Raw genomic sequence first — 25368 nt, 5'->3', positions numbered from 1 at the left:
AAAGCTAATTTATGAAGTGAATTTCAAAAAGCAGTATTGACTCCATTGTGAATTTTGTACTTTACTCCTTCTGGGAACATGGATCAGTGTCTTTGAAATTAAATGTCTGGTGTATCCTCTCTTGTCTCCTGCTAATGTACCCTCTTCCTCAGGAGAGACAGAGCCCTCGCTTTGTTCTGTAGCGCCATCCACGCCAGTGACAAATGAATACAGTCTGCGGTTACATTTGTACTTATCTCTTTTGAAGGCAAATATCTGGCAGCCTCTTATCTGAGCTTTCCCAAGTGCAGATAAACCTTGGTAGAGAATGTCTCTGCGCTGCCACGCTGTAACAAGAGTTAAACTATTGGAACTAAAAGCAGCTGTTTGATTTTTCTCTCTGAAAAATAAATCTAAAAGTCAAATTCTCCCCAAAGGATGACAAGATAGCTTTTAGTCAAGTGCAAATACAACCGTCCTGGACATTTATCTGTGATGAAGGTAGACCTTTGCAAATCAGGTTCTTTTGCTTTCGTAACTAAAGCAACTAGCGAGCTCATGCTCATTCTATCCCACTGGCAAGGTCAGTGCACTGGTGTTAACAAAGCTCAGGTTACTTAGCTTGAGGATATCTCTATTGTGTTTTTATTAATAAGTCAATCTACAAGATTTGAACTTGCCCTAGCTTTCAGGTTTCTCCAGAAAGATCTCAGGGTGGAAGAAGAGGGCAATTCTAAAGTCCCCACTCTGTTTTAGAAGAGTGTAGGATCATCCAAGAAAGGAAAAGAACAAATATTACTAGTGAAAAAGTCAGCAGCTATCAAATGGTTTTGTATTATGAGGGGTAGAGTCTGTATTTTAAACTGGAATGCCCTCTCCTTAATGTGAGCCTTGCACACTGCAAACCAACAACTTTCATGCTGGATTGTCTTGGATAATTTCATTGTCTCTTCTTAGTCTTCTTAGTGAATGTCACCCTTAAGAGCGCCACTTCACTCTCATTCAGCACGCTAGCGTCACCAAGTAGGTTCGCTGTGCCTAGTGTGGTCTTTCTGTCATGGCTCCAGCTTTGATAGAACAGAACTTAGACTAGGTGAGATGAAGTCATTATAGTAATTGAAACTACGGAGTGTTTTTCCTTTGTTTACCAAGCACATCATAGTTATGATTTTACCGAGAACAATTTCAATGTTCCAGATTATGATCAAGAAGCAGGATACTCTTGATTCAGAACTGAAAGAGGGCTACAGGGGAATTAAATTATGTGGTGACGTGATAGCCATGATCATTCTTCAAAGAATAGACGTTAGGATTTTTCATCTCCACACTGAAGCTGTTGCAGGAATTCTCTTTAAATAATGCTTTGAGAAATGCAAGCCTCGGTTTTTCTTAACTTTCCACATCCAGTCTGTGAATTAGCATGCTCTCGGTAGATGTTAACAAGACAAATGACATTATGAGGCTGATGAGATAAGGGTAATATTGCAAATAAGCTATTGCAGAAAAATTTTATCCAACTTAATTGATTTATCTGCTTTTTCACAGTTCTTCAAAACACAGAAAAGTAATTTGACTAGAATAAGGTGCTTTTGGTTGTTGTTACAAAAGTCCTGGATATAACAAAGATTGCACCTAGATACATTACAAATTATTTTCTTCTGCTTTTTTAAAATTCAGTGAAACTTTTTAACCTAATCAGCTAACAGAAGACATTTTATCATGAAGCTTATTCAAAAACTGATTTAAATTTTTTCATGCATTCTTTCCTGTGCAATTTTAATTGATTTTAATTTTGCTAGTGCTGGTAAGCTTTAGCCTATATGTTCCTTCATCAGACATATGAAGATGTAATGCTAATCTTTAAGCTTTTCAAATACTATCCCCTTTACTTCCTAAAATTATGTAGTTTACGGTTAATATTTCATATCTTGCAGATTGGACAAATGCACAAAAACAGACAGAGCACTGCCCTGTGTTCCTGGCTGCCATTTGGTCACAGACTCATGCTGAGCCTAAACTTGGAGACTGACAATATCACACTGCCCCCTTGATAGATGTATTGTCTGGTAAACTATTTAAACGATGACATTGTAGTTTTTGAGAATTTTTGAAATTTAGTTTATTTTACATCCCAGCCACAGCCTTCCCTCCCTCCTCATCTCTCCTTTCAAAAATCATTTTTGTGTTTATCTTATCGTGTGTGTGTGTGTGTGTGTGTTATACATGTGTCATAGAGCAGGGGATATGTCAAGTCAGAAGACAGCACCAAGCGTTAGTTTTACCTCTTCTTTGAGACATCCTCTCTCTTGTTGACTGTTGGGTGTCCCAGGTGACACTTGCCTGGATTTTCCTGTCTCCACTTTTATCTTGCTGTGGGCATACTGCTCTCATCAACATGTGTTACCGTGGGTTCTGACCTCGGAGAATTCTGACGATTAGGCCTGTACAGCAAATGCTCTACCCACCACTGAGCCATCACCGCAGCTTCAATATTACATTCTGTAACATTTTCTCCTCTTTTTGCATGCTTAATTTTTTTATGCCCAAACCCTTATGGGAAGACAGTGAAGTGTACATCTTATAAGTTAAGAGAAGTTAGGGAACAATGAAACAGGAGAAGAATGTCATGATAAAATATTTACTACAATTATTACCAGTGCATGCAACACTGATCAGTGAAGCTACTGCTCTCCTTTTTGAGAATGGTGAAAGTCTTTGACTCAAAAAGTTAAACGTATAGTTAGTACTAGCCAGGCGGTGGTGGCGCACGCCTTTAATCCCAGCACTTGGGAGGCAGAGGCAGGCGGATCTCTGAGTTCGAGGCCAGCCTGGTCTACAAGAGCTAGTTCCAGGACAGGCACCAAAGCTACAGAGAAACCCTGCCTCGAAAAACCAAAAAAAATAAAAAAAAAACCAAAAAAAAACAAAAACAAAAACAAAAAAAAACCACGTATAGTTAGTACTAGTTATTGTTTTTATGTTTATAATATTTGGCAAAATGAAGACACATTGAATTTACCAATATATTTGTTAAATAACTGCTTGCTAAATTTCACGTGGAAAGACAAATTTCATTTTGTCTGCCTTGGTTTTCTTCTGCGGTGTATGTGTATGTATGTGACATAAATATTTAGGAACAGGAAACCCAAGGTCTCTCCTACAACTGCTACCGAAGAGCTCCTACCCACGTACTCCAGGTCTTTCCCTGACACATGGCACACAGGAAGAAATGTTTAAAACATTAAAAAACAAGAAAATGCAAACTACTAACAGACATTAAAATGGTGTGTACATAATAAAAGAATGTCCCGTTACAGGACACTGGGAACATGTCTGGAAAACATGGAACAGGACAGCTGCTACCTTGGACGTGAGGTTAACCAGGTTGGTGGCACCTTCAGTGTGCTACCTGCACGCTCATATTAGGTCTTCCAGAAGTGATTAAGAAGAATGGCATTAAAAAGAAGAAAAAGAGGCAGTGTTGGTAAGCAGTTCCTCAACTGACTCAGAACTGTGGGAGGATGCAAGTGAGATTTGAGGCAGTGCTAAATAATGCCTTGAAATAAACTCAGATGAAAAGTATAAAGTTTTAAAATACGGTGGCCACTTTTATGGCCATAGAGAAACCCACTCATCACTTCTGTCCATAAATTTAATTCCTTAACATTCCTTCATAATAATCTGATAAGGAATAGGATAAAGTTAAATGAATTTTAAAGGGGATGAAGCAGAAAGGCTCTAAGAAATACAATTCTGAAGGCTAATAAGCCTCAGCTACCTATTTATGATCACTATAGTCATAGCATTCACATAGTCTTTTGCTGCCTTGTTTTTTTTTTTTTTTTTTCTCATCGTTTATCTTCCTCTGCCATGTCTCATTCATCGGACTCCTTGGGAAAGGAATTTAGATATTTTACAAGTACATAGATTTAATTTAAGCAGGACAACTGACGGAGCCTAATCAGCAAAACAGAAACCGCAGTGATCATGTTTAATAAAAAGCACTTTAACAGCGAAGTTTGGTTTCACAGGCTAAAGAAAGGCAGCCAGATCACAGAGGCAGCAGCATTAGGAAGCTGCTGCTGTCTTGGGGCTGAAGGCTTAACATTCTGGGGCCACGTGAATACAATACAGGTCTGGGGATAACGAAGAAGGGGCTGCAGGAAGACGCAGTTGTTGACTGCATCTCTAGACTGGACCCCTGCCCTGTAGCTGTACCCCTTCTGGCTAAAAACAGAAGAAAACCTGCTGAAGAGAGGTGAGAAATAAACCCGGATAGATCAGTCAGCGTACGAAGCTTCCTGTGAGGACCCTAGGAGAAGCATCGCAAGATCAATGACAAGTGAGTAAGAAAAAAAATCCAGAGGAAAATAAAGATAATAACGGTTGTTCAAAGGCCTACACAGGGTCAGGTGGAGTGGCAAAACTTAAAATCAGTAAACGGGTTCTGAAAATGCAAAGACCGAAGCTTAGTTCAAGTACGCAACAGATCCAAGGCATTTCGAGGTGTACTCACCCGTGTTGGACCGTGAGAGTTCACTGAGACCTTCGTACTGAACACACACGATACACTCTTCTTTGCAGCCCGGTCCACACCGTCACCACCTAAACCCTTGGGCTCAGAACCGCTATGGTTTTACTGCCCATGCAAAAACAGGTACCTGGAACTTTCTGTCCCGCCTGGTCCCGCGAGACTGGTTTCTTTCCTTACTGTCGGTTCCTACACCCGTTTATGAAACAATCACTCAGAGACAAATATTAGACATAATTGCTTGGCCGATGGCTTAAGCTATTACTGACTAGTACTTGTTAGTAAATTTACCCCTTTCCTAAAGTCTGTATATTGTCAGCCATTGCATTACCTTAGGTGTTCCAGCGGTTCGTCAGCTTCTCTCCTTTGGGGAGGCTGGTTCTCGTTCCTCTCGACCCCGCCCTTCTCCTGTTTGGATCTAGCTATATTCTGTCTTTTCATAGGCCAAAGCAGCTTTAATGTTCAACCAATGGGAACAACGTATATTCACAGCATACTGAAGGACATCCCACCTCAAAAACTTAGTGGTTTTATTATGGAAAACAAAGACTTTCAACATTGTTCTATAACCAGTCCTTACTATAACTCAAGTTATTAGATCTTTAGACTGTATCATCTAGTTCTTGTTGTTAAACATTTCTATTTCAATTGCTAACATGAGTTTTATTGTAAAAAATCATCCAAAAAATTTGGTTTAGGGTAAATTCAGAATTTCTCATAATTTTGAAATTGTTACTAAACATACATCTAATTTTTGTCATCTATGTAAATTAACGTGGTTATATATTTTTGGTCCCTAGAATGTAACAAATTGTTCCTTTCGACAGCACCATGCTGAGTTCAGAAATACCAGGGATGTCTAAACCCAGCTTTGCTTCTGAAGAAGTCAGCACTCACCTGCTTCCTGGTAGACATGGAGAGACACTTGAGAACCCATGCTCCATGTGTATCACCAGCAGCTGCTCCATCTCTTTTTAACAACTCACAAATTAAATGGCCTCGGGGAATTTGCGATCTTTCTGGCCTTAGAATCCATTTCTATAAATGTAAGACCTGCATTAGAACATCTTCCAACAATCTTTTACAACTTATTAATGAATTAATACTTTAAATTTTCTGGAAAGACAACCTGGCACACACTAAATACTGAAATTACTGTTAAAAATATTTGTTTAAAATTACCTGAATAGTTATAATATTTAAAAGTAAAGTATTTTACGCTTAAGGTCAGCAAAATGTCCCTGGAGGTATATAGTTTTTCAGTTCCCTGTGTTTCTGTATTTATAATAAGTCAACCCTTGACCTCCAGGTAGTTCAGTGTGAGCCCTGCCATTTATCGTGTCGGATTCAAGTGAAATTTATTGAATTTTCTTTCCTCTGCTTTAACTACATACACTCTTACTACTGAATTCTATTTGAGCCAAAAAAAGAAAGAGTTGAAGTTGATGTGTGAAGTTCTCTGTATTCATGAAGGTAGAGAAAATATGTGTCTTGAGATAAAAACACAGCTGAGGTTTGGTTACGGCTAGCTGCCTGGAATACAAACTCTATCTTAAGCAGTTAAATCAGCCCAACATCTGGCTGGCCATTTATTATTCACTCCGCTTCCTAGGGGGAAATACTGCAAATGAGAAAGCATATGTTGACTTGGGATCATTTCAATAAAAACTCTTTCTTATGCAAATATTTATCTTAAATTCCTAAAAGCGACTAATGAAGGCAAAGATTTTTGAACAGACAATGGAATACTGTTGACACTAGGGACGTCGGGCATGGGGAGAGCTAAATTTTCAAGGATAAACCAAGATTCCCCTTTGGAATACTTAGGAGCCTCACTTACGTTTTTACAAGTTGTGCTAAAGGAAGTGTATACTGCTTCCAAACATGATTAAAGGAAAAACCACAACGAACAAACAAAACTACAGAAAGATCAGAAGATAAATGTGTAATTTTATAGGAGAGCTGCCATGTTTGCTGAGTTCAATGCTTTCTACCATGATTTTGTTAAATCTTAGCAGAAGCTATGAAGTAAGAACTGTTTCCTTCGTCGTTAAGGAGAATATTTGACCTAAGGACTACCGCACAGCTAAATTGACCTTATCAATTTTTGTTTTTGCTGTTTTGCATTGCTCTTGCTAGAATGTAGTTTCTAAAAGGTCGAAGACTTGAACCCATGACATCTTAAGACTATGGTTGTCTGAACAAGACTTGGATAATAACCACAGCAGTCGATATGATCACGCGGCTGGAGTGTGTTTCATGAGGCCCCACCCCTTGATCATGGGGCTCCAGGCAATCCATAGCTGCTGAGAGAGGGAGAATCAGTTTTCCTCAGGGCCAGACTCCCTAATGGGTTATCCAATCCCAAGAGATCAGCTCTGCAAACACAGGAAATTATAAGCATCTCTAAATGGACTCATTAGGCTACATATACACAGGAAGTGTGCCATGCACCACGGCCCCCGTCTGCGCTCTATGCGCTAGACCCCAGTTCGCAAGCTTCGGGCAAGGGGCTGGAGGTTGAGAATACACACGCAGAAACAGACCGACATGCAGACCTTCCAACACTGGTACCAAAAAGCCCCCCTTTAATAGCACCATGGAGGCTTAAATACACTGCAGTCAATGGCCAACAGGTGAAAATCCCATCCTCTGATCCTCTAAGCTAAGCACAGCTTCTTGTGACTTCAATTAGAAGGTTCCAGCAGGGAAGAGCAGCTGAAGGCCAGGACTCAATAGTCCCAACAGAAGTGTGTGTGTATGTGTGTAAAACAATAATCGTTAAAGAAGGTCTTCCCAAAACAACCCTTCATGCTCCTTGTTTTGAGGCCCCTGGCTCTGAATCTTTCCTCCTGAGTATATAACCTGAAGTAACTGAAGATGCTAGAAAGTAGGAAGAGACTGTGGTGAGGGTGGCGTGAGTAGGGAACTCATTCCTGATTCGTGAGACAATACTACCAGGTGTTTCCTACTTAGTATAATGGTGGCTTTGGGTAGGTCACTGTGCTGACTGGTTTTGTGTGTCCGTTTGACTGAAGCTAGAGTCATCAAAGAGGGAGGAGCCTCAGCTGAGGAACTGCCTCCATGAGCTCCATCTCTAAGGCATTTTTTCATTTAGTTATCAATGGGGGAGGGCCCAGTCCCTGGTGGGTGGTACCATCCCTGGACTGCTGCTGGCTGGCCCTGAGTTCTCTAACAAGGTGGGTAGAGCAGGTCATGGGAAGCAAGTCAGTAATCAGCACCCCTCCATGGCCTCTGCTTCAGCTCTGCCTCCAGGATCCTGCCCTGTTTGAGTTCCTGTCTTGACTTCCTTCAGTGATGAACATTGATGTGGAAGTGGAAGTCAAAGAGACCCTTTGCTCCCCAACTGGCTTTTGGTTGTGGTGTCTTGTTAGCAATAGAAAGTCTAACTAAAACAGTCATACACTTCTTTTCTTTTCTTTTTTTTAAATATTTATTTATTATGGATACAATATTCTGTTTAATATATGCCTGCAGACCAGAAGAGGGCTTGAATTAATAAAATTCTCAGAACGTAAAAAAAAAGACTTCATGCTAATTTTGTTAAGTTAAAAAGTAAAAAGTAAAAAAAGTCGTATAGCATCCTCTGCTAAGACAAAAGGCTTGAAAACCTTTTTCTGCTCTTTCACAACTGCGGAGGTTAATCTTGTATATCAACTTGCTAGATCTGGAATCAACTTGAACCAGCTGAAGGCAAGCTGCTGAGTGTACCTGGGAGGGATGTCTCTGGCCAGGTTGTGGTGGGAGGCACCTTTGCCTTTATTCTAAGTTCCCCCTCTTGTTGAAGCCACTGCTGCTGCTGCCCTTGCCACGGCAGCGACATTCCTCTAATGATGTCAGTGATGAGCCGATCTCTCTTCATCTTAAGCTTGAAAGCCATCTTATAGTACACAAACTAGGTTCATTCCTGGTTAGGATTAAATCTATGTGTCTCCAGGATTGGGCTATGTCCTGCCTGTAGCCTTCACTACAAATGGCTCTGTAGTGCCTGTTCCAGGAAATAGCAACCATGCCTTTGTTTCAAAAGATTATGAACATCTATAGTTACTTTTTCCAACTCCTATTTATTTGTTAGTTCTTGGGGCAATGTCATCTTTTCAATATGAAAAAAAAAAGTAGCCAAAAAAGAAGGGTAGGGTAGGACCAAACCAGGAAGCAAATGGCAGAAGCAGAGACAGGTCCCAGACACCCCGGTGGCAGCACACCTTTCCAGGTTTGGAGCTCAAATGGACGGGGCAGTTTCTGGACAGCCAGAGACCAAGGCTCTGCTCCACTCCCACCTTAGAGAAAGAAGGAATACAGGGAAGACACCTCCAATGGCAGATTCGGCTCAGGACAGCTGGAGGTTATAAATGGAGATAATCTGTTAGTCCTTCCCTGAGGCTGAGAGATAAGGCAGAGTAAAACCTGTCAATTGAAAAAGCCTCAGTGGATTCCCCTGTGGAAATGGCCTTGACTGGAAAACTTGGCCCCTCTCTTCCTAGTGACCTCTACCTGGCACCCTTCTTCCCTTCCTGATCTCCTTAGCTTTAGGATGGTGGCCACTATCTGGGTCTTTAGTAATGGACTTGTTCTAGGCAGACTCTGGAGCAGAACTCAGGCTCCTAGGGAATATAATGGAAACATTGACAGTCATGAGAAATGGGTACCAGAGGAAGCAGGGCAACACTCAGAATGGCAAAAGTGTAGGTTTGTCAGAGTGGAAAGAGAAAGGAGACATTCCACAAACAAATATTTATTGAGCGCCTATTATGTGCCAAGCACCGTTCACTCCCCCTGCGCCCCCCCCCCAGTGAAAAAAACAAAAAGAAAACAGGACAGAGGCAGCAGAAAGAAAACTCTGAAGGAGAAAAATGGGCAGCTGAAGAGAGCTGAGGGAAGCAAGCAGCCTGAGGTGATGAGGGGCTCTCTGCCTTAGGCCGCTTGCCGTGTACCACGGCCCCGTCTGTGCTCTATGCGCTAGAACCCAGTTCGTGAGCTTCAAGCAAGGGGCTGGAGGTTGAGGAAACAAACGCAGAGACAGACCGAAACACAGACTTTCCAACTCTGGTACCAAAAGCATGGAGGCTTAATGGCCAACAGGTGAAAATCCCATCCTCTGATCCTCTAAGCTAGGCACAACTTCTAGTAACTTCAATTAGAAGGTTCTAGGAGGGAAGAGCAGCTAAAAGCCAGGACTCAATTAGTCCCAACAGCCTCTTCCTATGCCTCCTCCCCTTCCGCAGTGGCATCCTGGTACTGCTGGTACTCGGAGACGAGATCATTCATGTTGCTGTCGGCTTTGGTGAACTCCATCTCTTCCATGCCTTCACCTGTGTACCAGTGGAGGAAGGGCTTCCTTAGGGCAGAACATGGCTGTGAACTGATCCCAGACGTGCTTGAACAGCTCCTGGATGGCCGTGCTGTTTCCGATGAAGGTGACTGCCGTCTTGAGGCCGCAGGGTGGGATGTCACAGACCGCCATCTTTCCTTGTTGGGGATCCATTCTACAAAGTAGCTGCTATTCTTATTCTGCACGTTGAGCATTTGCTCCTCTACCTCCTTCGTGAACATCCGCCCGCAGAAGACGGCTGCGATGGTGAGGGTGAGGTATCAGCCGTGGCGGGGGTCGCAGGCAGCCATCGTATTCTTGGCATCGAAGACCTGCTGGGTAAGTTCAGGCACAGTGAGGGCCCGGTACTGCTGGCTTCCACGGCTGCTGAGCGGGGCAAAGCCTGGCATGAAGAAGTGGAGACGTAGGAAGGGCACCATGTTGACAGCCAACTTTCGGAGGTCAGCATTGAGCTGGCCCGGGAAGCGGAGGCAGGTGGTGACACCGCTCATGGTGGCGGAGACGAGGTGGTTCAGGTGTCCGTAGGTTGGCATGGTGAGCTTGAGGGTACGGAAGCAGATGTCGTAGAGAGCTTCATTGTCAAAGCAGTAGGTCTCATCGGTGTTCTCGACCAGCTGATGGACGGAGAGGGTGGCGTTGTAGGGCTCGACCACGGTGTCGGAAACTTTGGGCGAAGGCACCACGCTGAAGGTATTCATGATACGGTCAGGGTATTCTTCTCGGATCTTGCTCATGAGTGGGGTGCCATGCCAGAGCCTGTTCCTCCACCCGGAGAGTGGGTCAGCTGAAAGCCCTGCAGACAGTCGCAGCTCTCCGCCTCCTTCCGCACCATATCCAGAACGGAGTCGACCAGCTGAGCTCCCTCTGTGTAGTGACTCTTAGCCCAATTGTTGCCTGCCCCAGACTGACCAAAAACAAAGTTGTCTGGTCTGAAGATCTGGCCCAAAAGACCTTATGGAACAGAGTCCGTGGCTCCGGGTTCTAGATCCACCAAGCTAGCTCGAGGGACATACTTGCCACCTGTGGCTTCATTGTAGTAGATGGAGATTCGGTCCAGCTGCGGCTTGCTGCAATGCCGTGTTCATCGCTTATCACCTCCCAGAACTTAGCACCGATCTGGTTGCCACACTGTCCAGCCTAGATGTGCACGATTTCCCTCATGGCTTTAAGATAGGTATCGAACATGAAAAGATAATTATTTTTCTTTCTGGGCCGGTCTCAGGCTGAAAGGATGGAACGTGGCCCCGGAGGCTGCAGCAGCGAGATAGTCGTCTATAGTTATGACCGCCATGGAAAAGCATTTCACACGTTCTTCTTAGCTAGGTTCTAAAAAATGTAATGGCTTGTATCAAGTTCGGCACAAAGACACTAGCCAGTACCAACATCAATATTGTCCCAGAAGCAGCTGCATGGCCTTGGGCAAGATGTTTTTACCTCATCCTGGTGAGATGAGGATTACATAGACTCTGAAAGTTTTTAGAGCAACATCTGGATCTTAATAAGTCAGTGTTATTAAAATGGTGTCTATTATTGTTAGTATTTTATTAACTTATTTTTCAGTCAAATTTCTTTTCCAATTCTGTTAAGGAAATTCCGGATAAATAAATATGTCCAGCTGGGAATCTTTTAGAAGTGAAAATCTTTTCTTCATCTTGTTCTTCTATATCATAGGGAAGAAAAGGAAAATAAGAAACAATTTTAGACTTTATTTTAGTATCAAAAATTATTATGTTCTCTCAAAGAATGCATGATTCTGCCCCAGTCTTTGATCCTGTTTCTTTATATATTGAATTACCATAAAATTAAATATTTACAATTTATATGAGCTATATTTCTCTTTTGGGGGTAAATTCAATAACCACACTATAATAGAATTGTCAAGCTACGAATAGTATTTATTCATACAGGTATGCATTTGTATAAGTTACATAGACAGGGAAGAGCCATGAGGTAATTAATGGAAGCTGCAGCTAATTATGGCACTTTTGTCTCCTAGTTAAGAGGAGGAGGGTATGAGAGGCCAAAGGAAACTGAGGTGAATCGTGTTAGCTATGTCTCCTGAATGTTCCTTTTTCTTTAAATATCCTTGAAGTCATCATAAGTTTTTTCTGACTTTATCAGAAAATAAGATAGTGGGAGACTACTAATTGCCACACCTTCACAATTAAGGGTCTCCGTTCTCAAAACCCTACAGGTTCATTATAACATCACTTACCCCTGTGATTGTGATTCAAAAGGATCGGCTTGGTTTGGGTTACTATTGCTATCATAAACCACCATGACCAAAAGACACTGGGGAGGGCTTTATTCAGCTCACCCTTCTATGCTTCTCTGTCATTGTTCATCATCCAGGGAGGTCAGAGAAGGAACTCAAAGGGCAGGACCTTAGAGAGCTGATGCAGAGGCCATGGGGAGTCGGTACTTATTGGCTTGCATAGGCTGAGGCCGCTTTCTTTCTTTAGAACCCAGGACTGCCAGTCCAGAGATAACTCCACTCACAATTATCTGGGCCCTCCCCCAACAATCACTAATTAAGAAGATTCTTTACAGGCTTGCCTGCAGTCATCATATGGAGGCATTTTCTTTTCTTTCTTTCTTTCTTTCTTTCTTTCTTTCTTTCTTTCTTTCTTTCTTTCTTTTGTTTGTTTTTGAGACAGGATTTCTCTGTAGCTTTGGGGTCTGTCCTGGAATTAGCTCTTGTAGACCAGGCTGGCCTCGAACTCAGAGGCATTTTCCTAATTGAGGTTCTCTCCTCTCATGACTTTAGCTGTATTATGTTGACATAAAATTATCCAGTACAACTGACTCCTTGTCAACCTGACATACAAATGCATCTCCATAAAGTAACAACAGTTCCTCTTTCATTTATCCCATTAAAAAATAAAAAAACTTTAAAAGTCCCATAGTCTTTACAAATTAAAACACATTAAAATTTGGTCCCTTTGCAATATCCAAAATCTCTTTTAAAAGTTCAAAATCTCAGCTGGGCGGTGGTGGGGCACACCTTTAATCCCAGCACTCTGGAGGCAGAGGCAGATCTCTGAGTTCGAAACCAGCCTGGTCTACAAGAGCTAGTTCAGGACAGGAACCAAAAAGCTACGGAGAAACCCTGTCTCGAAAATCCAAAAAAAAAGTTCAAAATCTCTCAACAGTAGTTTCAGGCAAAAATTAAAATTAAGTTAAATACTTTATTACTTCAAGAGGGAGGAATCAGGGCACAGTCACTGTCAGATCAAAGCAAAGCCTAGCCCTCAACAGTGTGAATAACTCAATGTCCAAAGTCTGAGATCTGCTCATGATCTTCTGTGGGCTCCTCCAACTACCGTGGGTCATTTTCCTGGCTCCATCCTCTGCACACACAGCTTGTCTTCTAGGCTCTGGTTGACTCCACTCTGCCACTGTTATAGTTCTTGGTAGTCGTCCTATGATACCGGCATCTCCAAGACACTGGCATCTCTCTCTGCCACTGCTACTGTTCTTGGTGGTTGTCTGATACTGGCATCTCCAAAACACTGAGGTCTCTTGCGGCAACCAGTCTGCACTTTCACCAATAGCTTCTCAAAGGCACTCTTCAAGGTGCCAAATCTCAATTTCTCTGCATTACCCCTCCATTCCTGGGATTGCAATTGCTACTGGGGTTGCATCTTCACCAGTGGCCTCTCCTGGTCTCTCCCAGTGCTCAGCCTCAGCTGCTCTCCACGACCCCTTCATGCTTTGAAGACTAGTACCACCTGGGTGACTTACTCTACCAAGTCTGACTGCCAGTACAACCTTTGCCTCCTCTACAACACAGCTTCTATCAGTTTGCTGTCTCTCAGGAAACGTTTCCCAGAAGGTTTGGGAAATAACCTCAGTAATGCTGCTCTCTTCTTAATCACTTAAATTACTCAGCTCCAGTTCACCAGCACCGATTTTTCTAACAAAAAAAAGGGTTTTATTTTAGTTGTTCTGGTCTCTTGTTAATCACAGTTGAAGTTTCAGATCCAAACACCATAGGTTTTTAACACAGAAGAACAGGTAGACTCTTCGGTGAGTCTTTGCTTTCCTCTGAAACATCACAAGCCAGTGTGATTATCTTCAACATCTTATCTTCAAACTCCCATAGAACAGTGACTGAGCTCTCAGCACTCAGTAGCTTTTCTAGCCCAAAGTTATTCCAAAATCTTCCCCAAAACAACATGGTCACATCTGTCACAGCAATACCCACTATCCTAGCACTAATTTGTCTTACTTAGGGCTGCTATTGCTGTGTTGAAACACAATGACCAAAGAAACTTGGGGCAGAAATGGTTTAATTGACTTATACTTCTTTATCACAGTTCATCAAAGTCAAAAAAAGAACTCAAGAAGGGAAGGACCCTGGAGGCAGGAGCTGATGCAGAGGCCATGGAGGGTGCTGCTTTCTGGCTTGCACATCATGCTTGTTTATAAACCCCAAGATCTCCAGTCCAAGCATGAATCCATCCACAATGGATTGCACCCTCCCCCATCAATCAATAATTAAGAAAATGCTCTGCACGCTTGCCTACAGCCTGATCTTTGGAGGCATTTTCTTAATCGAGGTTCCCTCCTCTCAGATGACTTTAGCTTATGTCATGCTGACAGAAAAGTATCCAGAACAGCATTTACAGGAAGAAATATTCCAAAACAAAGATCTGACTCATCATGACTCATAACGAGAAGATGTTCTCTCCATTACATGTTATTGACTTCATGGATATACATATGAGTACACATATGCTTTAAATACCAGTTAATGAAAAAAGAGGCCATTACTTGACAGAGGGCAAGGAGAGGTATTTGGAAGGGTTTAGGGAAAGGAAAGGGAAGGGTAAAATGATGTAATTATATCTGAAAAATAAGAGAAAAAATCTTAAAACCTGGTGTGAGATTTCCCTCTGTATGCTGTGAATACCATTGATTAATAAAGAAACTGTCTTGGGCCTGCTCAGGGAACAGAGGTAGGCAGGGGAAAATTAAACTGAATGCTGGGAAAAGAAAGGCAGAGCAGAGAGAAGCCATGGAGCCCCGCGGGAGCCGGATGGAACATTAGCTGGTAAGTCACAGCCACATGGCAATCCACAGATTACTAGAAATGGGTTAAATTACGATGTAAGAGTTAGCAAATAAGGAGCTAGAGCTAACGGACCAAGCAGTGTTTTATATAATATAGTTTCTGTGTGATTATTTCAGGGCTAAGCAGCTGGGAATTAACTAACAGTCTCCTCACAACAAAAACCCATGATTAAGAAATCAGTGGTGGAGTTGGGGGAGAAAAACAAACCAATGAGTTGCTACCAATTCCCTGCTTTAAGTCTGTCTACTCTAATCTGTATCTAAGTTTGTTTGTTTAAAAAAATATTCCTGCCAAAACTCTGTGTCTGTCAACTAAATTCTTTCCTTTGAAAAATACAGGGCTTGAGGAAAAACCTTTACACTAAGATGAAAAAAAAAACCTTAACGTCTATCTCCTTCATAAAGTATATTGTCAGTATGTTATTTTTGGGTGAAAAGGGCCAAGGAAAAACACACCTTGCCCCTTACTAAACCTGAGACCTGGACCAAGAAAAAATATTTGGACCTTGACTTGATCCTGGGGTCAGGGTTTGATATTCCCCAAATCCCTGAGCTTGGTCCTGAGTCAGGGTGCAGCACCCCATCAATCCCTGAGGTTCCTTTACTCCCAATATCACCAATCCCTGAGGTCCCTGCACATAGAATACCACCAATCCCTGAACATGAAATTCCCCCAATCTTTGAGCTTGGTCCCGGGTCAGGGTGCAGAACCACACCAATTCCTGAGGTCCCTGTACACTGAATACCACCAATCCCTGAACATAAAATTCCTCCAATCCCCGAGTTTACCCCAGAATCAGACCATTAAAATCTGCCCGTTGCAAGCCACCGGAATCCCACCTCCACCAGAAATCCTATATAAACTCTCTACCCTGTTCAGTTTGCTGCTGCTTCTCACATCAGAGGCAGCCACCATTCTGGATTCTTCCTTTCCCAAAAATCTCTTAGATGTTTTTTGTGCAGTGTGACATTTTTTTGTTGTTATTGTTATTGTTTTAGTTTTTTTTTTTTTTTCTGAAGCAGAGCCCAGCTGTAACAACTTTCTCCCAAGCAGAACAGAACCATAACCCACTCTTTGTCTGTCTGGCCTTCTTCTGGAGAGGCAGCTTCTGCCTCTCTCTCTTCTCTCCTCCTTCTTTCCTTCCTCCCTTCTCCCCTTTCCTTTTCCCTCCATAACCCACTAAATTAACTCGATACACCAGCTCTCTCTGCATGACCCATCTGTCTGTCTCTCATCTGCCATGGCCCCCCATCTGCCAAGGTGCAGTATGGCCTCTGTAAAGTTTGATTGCTATGTTGCTCCTGGTGGGATTGCTGCCCCTTGTGGCACCAGCCTCAGATCATCATCTGTTTATAAATGATAACAAGGATACCTCTCCATCTGAGCTGCAATGCTTACAGTTATACGTATGCCAAGGCTCAAATGAACACAGCAGACTGCTTCATGTGTACCACAATCTCAATACACATAGCCTTCATTTACACACACACACACACACACACACACACACACACACACACACACACACTCTTTAAACTAAGGCATGAGCTTGAAGGCTTTTGGCTCAATCTACACATTTGAATTCCTGTCTTAAACTAACCCTAATAAATTTTATCAGGAAGAGACTGAACTTGATGACATTGACCAAAAAGGATTCTTTGGGGTGCACTGAAAATCCATAATATCTTTGCAAAAAACCTAGCAGAGACCCATGCAGGCTCTGTGACGGCTGCTTCCATCTATGAGCTTCTGTTTGCCCTACTTAGTTTATTCTGTGGGCCGCCTTTTCCTGATGACCTCACCCTCTTTGACTCCTATAATCTTACTTCCCCCTCTTTTGTGGGGTTCCCTGAGCTCTGCCTAATGTTTGACTATTGGTCTATCAGCTACCAGAAAGAAATTTCTCTGGCTCTCTGGGAATGATTGGGCTAGTTAATGATCTATGAGTAAAGCAGAATATCATTAGGAATCTTTTTTTTTTTTTTTTTTGCCAGTCATATTTGGTTCTCTGGGTCATCTAGCTTCTGGTTTGTGGCTATCCAGGCAGTGTCAGGTACCATGTCTGTCTTTCTGGGTCAGGGTTGCCTCACTCAGGCTAATTTTTTTTTCTAGCTCCGTTCATCTGCTTGCAAATTTCACAGTGTCATTTTTTTTAACAAATGTGTAATACTCCATTGTATCAATGTGCCACATTTTCTTTTCCCATTCTTTAGTTGAGGGGCATCAAGGTTGTCTCCAGGTGATGGCTATTATGAGAAAAGCCACTATGTATAAAAGGAGACCACTCATTCATTTCCCAGCCTCCCAGACCCAAAATAATTACACGGAAACTATATTAATTCAATACTCTTTGGCCAATAGCTTAAGTGTATTTTTAGCTAGCTCTTACATCTTAAATTAATCCATTTTTATTAAACTATGAATCACCACAAGACTTGTGGTTTACCACTAAGGTTCCACTATCTATCTATCTATCTATCTATCTATCTATCTATCTATCTATCTATCTATCTATCTATCTCTTCCGGCCTCACTACTACATTCTGCCCTGTTATATGCCAAAGTAGCTTCTTTATTAACCAATGGTAATAAAACATAGTCACAGCATACAGAGGGGAATCCCACATCAACTGTGAACATAGTTGAGCATGTGTCTTGGTGATAGGATGGAGTATCCTTTGGTTTTATGCCCAAAAGTGATATAGCTGGGTCCTGAGGTAAATTAATTACAAAATTTCTGATGAACCACCAGAAATGGAGGTGCATTCCCCTTGCTCTACCTCCTCACTAGTATAAGCTGTCATTTGTTTCATTGATACTGGCCATTCTGACAGGCGCAAGATAGAAGCTCAGAGTCATTTAGATTTGCATTTTTCTGATGGCTAAAGAATGCTGAACATTTCTTTAAGTGTTTCTCAGGCATTTGAGATTCCTCCACTGAGGATCCCCTGTTTAGATTTATATTCCATTTTAAATTAGATTATTTGGTTTTTTGAGTTCTTTATATATTTTGGATAGTAGCCCTCTATTGATGTGGAGTTGGTGAAAATCTTTTCCCATTAGTAGGCTGCTGTTTTGTCCTTGATGGTGTTCTCTGCCTTACAGAAGCTTTTCAGTTTCACGAGGTCCCATTTGTCAACTGTTGATCCCACTGTCTTATCTATCAGTGTTCTCTTTCTGAAACTGTCTCCTCTTCCAATACATTCAAGGATTTTCCTGCAGTCCCTTCTTTCAGGTTCAGTGTATCTGGACTTATGTTGAGATCTTTGATTCATTTGTACTTGAATTTTGTGCAGGGTGATGAATATGGATCAATATGCATTCTTCTACAAACAGACATCTATGTACCAACATCACTTGATGAAGAGGCTTTCTGCTTTCCATTCTGTATTTATGGCTTCCTTACCAAAATATCAGGTATCCATAAGTGTGTAGATTTATGTCTGGGTCTTCTATTCAATTCCATTGACCAACATGTCTGTTTTTATGAAAATGCCATGCAGTTTTTATTATTATTATTATTATTATTATTATACAGTGCAGCTTGAAACCAGGGATATTGATACCTCTGAAAGTTCTTTTATGGCTGAGGATATTTCTTTTAGCTATTCTGGGTTATTTGGTTTATCATATAAAGATGAGAATTGTTGTTTTACAGTCTTTAAAGAATTGTTCTGGAATTTTGCTGAGGATTACATTGAATCTGTAGATTGCTTTTGATAGAATGGCCATTTTTACTACATTAATCCTACTGATCTATGAGCAAGGGAGATCTTTTCACCTTTTGATATTTTCCTTATTTACTTTCTTGAAAGACTTGAAGTTTTTGTCATACAAGTCCTTCATTTGCTTGGTTAGGATTACTCCAAGATTTTTTATATTCTTTTGTGGCTGTGGTGAAGGTTGTTGTTTCCTGGATTTCTTTCTATGTCTGCTAGTCATTTGTATATAGGGAGGTTACTGATCTTTAGGAGTGAATTGTGTATTCAGCTATTTCATTGATAAAATGTTTATCAGTTGTAGGGGTTCCTTGGTAGAAATTTTGAAGTTGCTAATACTATCATATCATCTGCAAATGATGATACTTTGACTTCTTCCTTTTCAACTTGTATCCCCTTGAACTTCAGTTTTCCTATTGTTCTAGGTACTATACTATTGCTTCAAAAGCTATATTGAATGAATAAGGAGAGAGTAGACAGCATTGTGTTATTCCTGATTTTAACTGACTTGCTTTGACTTTCCCTCCATTTAATTTGATGTTGGATGTTGGACTGATGTAAATTGCTTTTATTGTGGTTGGGTATGTTCTTTGTATCTCTGATATCACCAAGATTTTTTATCACGAAAAAGCGTTGCATCTTGTCAAAGGTGTTTCCCGCACCTAATGAGATTATCATATGCTGTCTTCTTTCATTTTGTTTTTAGGTGGACTACATTTACTCAGTTTTGTATATTGAACCATTTCTGAATCTCTGAGATGAAGCCTATTTGACCATGATAGATTATAGTTTTGATATGTTACTGGATGCAGTTTGTGAGAAATTTGTTAAGTATTTTTACATCTATGTTTATAAGGAAAATTGCTCAGGATTTCCCTTCCTTTGTGGGGCCTTTGTGTCATTTGGATATCAGAGTCACCGTGCAGCACAGAAGGAATTTGGCAATGTTTCTTTTGTTTCTATTTTGTAGAATAATTTGAGGAATATTGCTAACTTGTCTTTGAACATCTGATAGAATTCTTTACTACAACTAGTTGTTCCTGGGCTTCTTTTGGTTGGGAAACTTTCAGTGACTGCTTCTATTTTTTTTTTTTTTAGGAGTTATACGTCTATTTAAATTTATCTGTTCTTGATTTAATTTGGTAAACGGTATCTTCTGAGAAAAGTATCCATTTCTTTTAAATTTTCCAATTTTAGTGAAGTACAGGTTTTAAAAACATGACCTAATGATTCTTTGGATTTCCTTGGTATCTGTTATGTTCCCCTGTTTGCTTTTGATTTTGTTCATTTGTGTATTGTTTCTCTGTCCTTTAGTTAGTTTGGATAAGGGTTTGTCTATCTTATTAATTTTCTCAAAGAGCCAACTCTTTGTTTCATTGATTCTTTGTATTGCTCTCTTTGTATCTATTTTTTTGATTTCAGCCCTCAGTTTGATTATGTCCTGAGGACTTTTGGGTGTGCTTGCTTCTTTTTGTTTGAGATTGTTCAGGTGTGCTTTTAAGTTGCTAGTGTGCGATCTCTCCAACTATTCTGCTCTTTCTTTGTCTGTCATCAATTGGGTTTAACCAGGGCAACCTTCAAGGACGTGAGTATGGAATTATCTACTGGAGCACTATTAACTCACCAATGGTGACTGTACTGAAGATAATGACTTTTTTTCTCAGAAGCCCTAACTCACCTACAAATAACTCTCCTGAGTGGGGCTGGGAGACAGGATCTTTGGTTGGTCTCTTTACTAGTAGTATCTCTCTTCTCCTATTCCTTCACATTTTCTGGTATTAGAGATGTTCCACTATGATACAGTGTCTCTTACTCTTAAATTTTCTTACATGCTTTTCAGATTGAGCAACTGCAACTCAATAATGTTTTTCAGGTTATTAATTCTGCTTTTTGTCATGAATGTTTAGATGAAAGACTCAGCTAATGATTACTTTATGCATATTATGACTTCAGTTCTGGAGTTTCCATTTGTTTTTTTTTTCTCAGATACACTTTTTGTTCAAATTGTCATGTTTAAATCTGTGTTTGTCATCTATACAGGTTTTGAAGCATCCATACATTATAGAATGCTTACATCTAGCTATATATTTACTGTACACTCTTCCGGTTTGCAGTGGGAACATCGAATCCATTCCTGGTGTCTTTTCCCAGAGTGACTCTTAGGTCTCCTTACACATTTTATAATGCTTCATTCATGTTGTTGGTCATCTCAAATATTTGTCATTTATTTGTGATTAAAAACACTCAGAATCCATCTTGTAGCAATATTGGATTACAAAACAGACGGTTGGGTAAGATTGCCCAGCATGCACTAGGTCACTGGAGCTTTTCCCTGCTGCCTGGCTGCAACTCTGTGCTTTTGACCAGTCTCTCGGGGTTCTCTTAGCAGTTGTTTCTTTGTATTAATCCTAAACTCTTAGGTGAAATTTCAACATTTTTCCATATATTTCTTTGAACAGATTTTGTTTTTCTAAAAACTACTTAAGAATAGAAATATATAGTTCGCTTTCTGAAGATTTCTGTTTTCACTTTTGTTACTTGGACTTTGTTTGATTCACCCTCTATAATTGTTGACTTAATTATGACTTCCTATAAAATCACTTACTCTCTGGCTTCTGTTATCTCTCATTGCAGGACAGATTTGTTTAGTTTGGCATTCAGTTGGAATGGGAGCAAATTACCAATAAATGAATCAGATGCTGGATTCCCAGCTGTGGAGAGTGAGACTGTCTGCTTTTTCTTCTATGGCGAAAGTCTGGAGAGGTCTTGCCTGAGGGCATGGGCTTGGTCTAGGCAGCCTCCTTTTTCCTTCCTACTGGGCCTGAGCTCCAGTGTTTGTTTTCTCAGCTTTCTCCTGCTGCTGGGGCTTCCTTAGCTCTTCACATTTGACTTCTTTGCCACTTAGCTTATAGATCTGGGGAAAACAGAAGTTTCTTCTACGGACAGTCCTACTAACTGACATGTTCACCTTCTTTTTGTTTTTCTATAACATCAGTTCTTCAGTTTCTGGATACTTTGCTATCAACAATTTCTTTTCCTAATTATCCTTTTCAGGCTTCTAAAAGTGTTTCAATAATGATCATTCTGTATCGGGAACACACATCAAGTATCTGTGGTTGAGAATGATGAGGAGTCAGGGCTTGACTTTACTGGGTTTATTCTGTCTACATAACTCAGTCTTCCTAGTTCTCCCTGCCCTGTAGCTCTTCTAATGCTGTTATTTTTGTATCTTATAAAGGGTATGGTGCCCTCTCCTCTCTTCCTCCTCTGCACTCCTGCTCTGTGCTTTATGGTGCTAAGCAATGAGTCCAGAGCCTCATGCCTGATTTGCAAATACTCTCCCCAACTCTGAAGACTTTCAGACAATTTATAGGATCTGGGAAAGACAGTAACACAGACATGCGGGATCTAGTGTCATTGTTTTTCCAGAATGTAGAGTTGCTGTTCTTCTGTTTGTTTCTATGTAGACAAAAAGGCAGAAGATGGATGAAGACTTTCAATAAACGCTCACTGAGAGGATGTTATAGACTGAGTTCTCTTCTCAGTTCTAGAGATATAGAGGTGAGCAGACATAGGGATAGGCTTTCTGTCATGAACCTTACAATGTAGTGAAATAAGAAAATCATGACATGGGGCTGGAGAGATGGCTCAGAGGTTAAGAGCATTGCCTGCTCTTCCAAAGGTCCTGAGTTCAATTCCCAGCAACCACATGGTGGCTCACAACCATCTGTAATGAGGTCTGGTGCCCTCTTCTGGCCTTCAGGTATACACGCAGACAGAATATTGTATACATAATAAATAAATATTTAAAAAAAAAGAAAATCATGACAAAAATAAGGCAGATCTCTAGTAACCTAGATATATTTGTAAACCGATAATAAATTCGTAATTGTGGACTAAATACATGCAACTTTTCAGAAGATTCAAAAACTCCTATGAGCATTTATCTGGCTTGTACTTTCATACATGCCTCTCCAGTCTTATTCTTTCTCTTACCATCTGACTGCTTTTGTGTGATCCAAGTGTATTTTCAAGACACCGAATCTCACTTCCGTTGCTGTGTTTAGTGATCCATAGCTCCGATGTGCACTAGGACATGCAGAATAAATAGTAGCACTCTCAAGATGAGAGTCCTTGAGCTGTTTGCTGGCTATATAATTTATGTGCATTTGGCCCCATTAATTATTAAAACAATATTAATCTTTATGTGCACGCCAGTGTATTGACTTTTGTAGGTAAGAGATGTGTATTTTTTCAAAATACATGAGGTTATTCATATAAGTAGCTTAATAGTAATAATTCCTTCTTTTCTTTTTTTCTTTTTGTTTCCTCTCCCTACTTTTCTTTACTTTTCCCCACCTTTCTCTCTCCTCTCCTCTCCTCTCCTCTCCTCTCCTCTCCTCTCCTCTCCTCTCCTCTCCTCTCCTCTCCTCTCCTCTCGTCTCCTCTCGTCTCCTCTCCTCTCCTCTCCTCTCCTCTCTTCTCCTCTCCTCTCCTCTCTCTCCTTTCCTCTTCTTCTCTCCCCACCACTTCCTTCCTCTCTCCTCTCCTCTTCCCTGCTTTCTCCTCCTTTTTCCTTTCCATTCTTGCCTTCTCTTTTCTTTCATTCTTTTAGCGATGGATTATCAACCCATGGCTTTTAACATGGAAGACCTGTAGTGATCATTGAACTGCACACTAAGCTCTTCGTCTGTTTTCTAATTGTAAATCCCATGTACCCTCTTTTCTCTACCTTCTCATATTTTGGAAACACCACTAAATGTGAGCCGCCATCGTCTTGCTCCACATCAAGCTCCTGGACTCTACTCCCCAGTGCACAGTTTGAGTATTTTTTTAAATAACAAAACTATCATGTTGCTTGCTTCTCTCCATCAAAGTTTTAGTGACCTCTTATGCAAATTTTGAAAATGCCTTCAGAATAAAGAAAACTTAAAATAATATTAAATCCTTAGCATAGCTCAGCAGTCTAGTCAGTGAGACTGTAAAACTCTTTGGCTAAGAAAAGATCCTCTGGAGCCACTTCAATTCCTAGCTCCCCTGATTGCTAACTACGTAATGCTGGGAAAGAGTCTAAACTCTCCGTGCCAAGTCCTTTCTTCTGTACAATGGCAATAAAAATGTACATTATATTGTTACTTGGAAAATTAGATATTTTAATAATAGATTTTCTGTAGTGCATGAAAACACTCAACAAGCACCTAATGAGTGCTAACTTTTCAAAATCCAGCTCTTGATTTTATCTTCATGGTTGTACAAACAGATCCACCATCCTTCTACCCACAAGCCAAGCTTTAACTCTAGTTTAGCTGGCCCTGTTATGGCTGCACGAATACCTTGAAATCCTTGTTCTTTAATTCCTTCACATCTGCTATTTCTGGTTTTCATGTTCAGAATTTAGCATTACTGGATTTTTGATGTTAGATTGATATATGACTTATTCTCTTTATGCCTCATTACAAAGATGCGATTATGACTATTTCAAGTAGTTTTGGTTTGACTCCACTCTAGGTTGGATATTCTATAGTGCAATTCAGGGAATAAATTTATGCTGTTTCTCAGGTCACTGAAACCCATAAAATGTATTGAATACATTAGCTTCCCAATAATGTTGCTGAACTATCTTTTTGAGAAGTGAAGGGTATTCTGGAACTCCCCCTGTGGAGGAGGGCATGAGGGACAAGTAGGATCTGAGAGCTGCACGCTTTAGAAAGCTCAGCTTAAGGCTCTTGTAGCACAACCGTGGGCTGCTTAGGAGAAATTTTCTAATGTAAAGACAACTTGAACAGTAAGTTCCAGAAATAGAAAACTGAATAGTTTGGATTAATACCAAGGCAAATCTAGCTAAAATAAATATCAAGTACGGTTTTGTCAAGTATGAACTGTACCTAATATGGGTATTTTGTTTAACACAGTCACAGGGATGACTTCTTTCCCTCCTGGGACAGCCTTGGAGCATCCTCTGCTTAGTCGTTCCTTTCTTCTCTGTTTCCATTTCTACCTGCCAGCATCCCACACAGATCCTTGTCGCCATATTAAGCCAATCTCTCCTCCCCCCCAAAGAGGCTCAGAGCCATAAGAAACCACAAATAGGCATGCATGCCTTTGAAGCTGAAGGTTTGCCAAGGAAAAATATCCATACCAAATCAAACTCGAAAGCCTCGCGCTTTCACACTTAAAACATTGCAGTTTCACGGTAATGGAGCATCCAAAACCCACAATGTTTAAAGGGGCTCAACACTTTACGATGCTGAAGGACAAATGATTGGAGCGTAACATTTTGACTAAGTAGAAAGCCAATAAAATAATGATAAAATTTATCATCTTACTAATTTTTATTTTAGAATTTTTTAAAGTATGTTAAGCTTAAGTAAAACTGAGGTAAAAGGTCTCATAACGTCTGACATGAAAGTGACTTAAAATAACAGTATTAAGGTTGATTATGTGCAAGAAATACCATGAACGTTATCTGCAGAAAATCTGATTTCAAAATAGAAAAATATTGGTTTGCAGAATTGCAATAAAACATAAACAATATTTGCTGGCTTTCTTATTTCATAGAAAATAAGAACTACTGTGTTTTTTAAGTTTTACTTTATTAAGCACTGAGTTCTTTTTTAGCTTTTTTTTTTATTTTTTAGCAATTAAATTTAGTCTTCACTAGTTTTACACATCTAGATTTCCCCTTCTGCCTGTTCCCACTCTCAGATCC

General features: G+C 40.7%; 2 pseudogenes; both read right to left on the bottom strand.

Moving 5' to 3' along the window:
- LOC130866773 (G2/mitotic-specific cyclin-B1-like) overlaps nt 1–8411 on the bottom strand; it is a 44034-nt pseudogene extending 35623 nt beyond the window's left edge.
- A 1322-nt stretch (nt 8412–9733) lies between these two features.
- LOC130866772 (tubulin beta chain-like) lies at nt 9734–11024 on the bottom strand (annotated as a pseudogene).
- Between the last annotated feature and the right edge of the window lie 14344 nt (nt 11025–25368).

The sequence above is a fragment of the Chionomys nivalis genome, chromosome 26, assembly GCF_950005125.1.
Source record: "Chionomys nivalis chromosome 26, mChiNiv1.1, whole genome shotgun sequence".
Classification (NCBI taxonomy): domain Eukaryota; kingdom Metazoa; phylum Chordata; class Mammalia; order Rodentia; family Cricetidae; genus Chionomys; species Chionomys nivalis.
The sequence above is the reverse complement of the archived record's forward strand: the minus strand, read 5'-3'. Positions and strand labels throughout refer to the sequence as shown.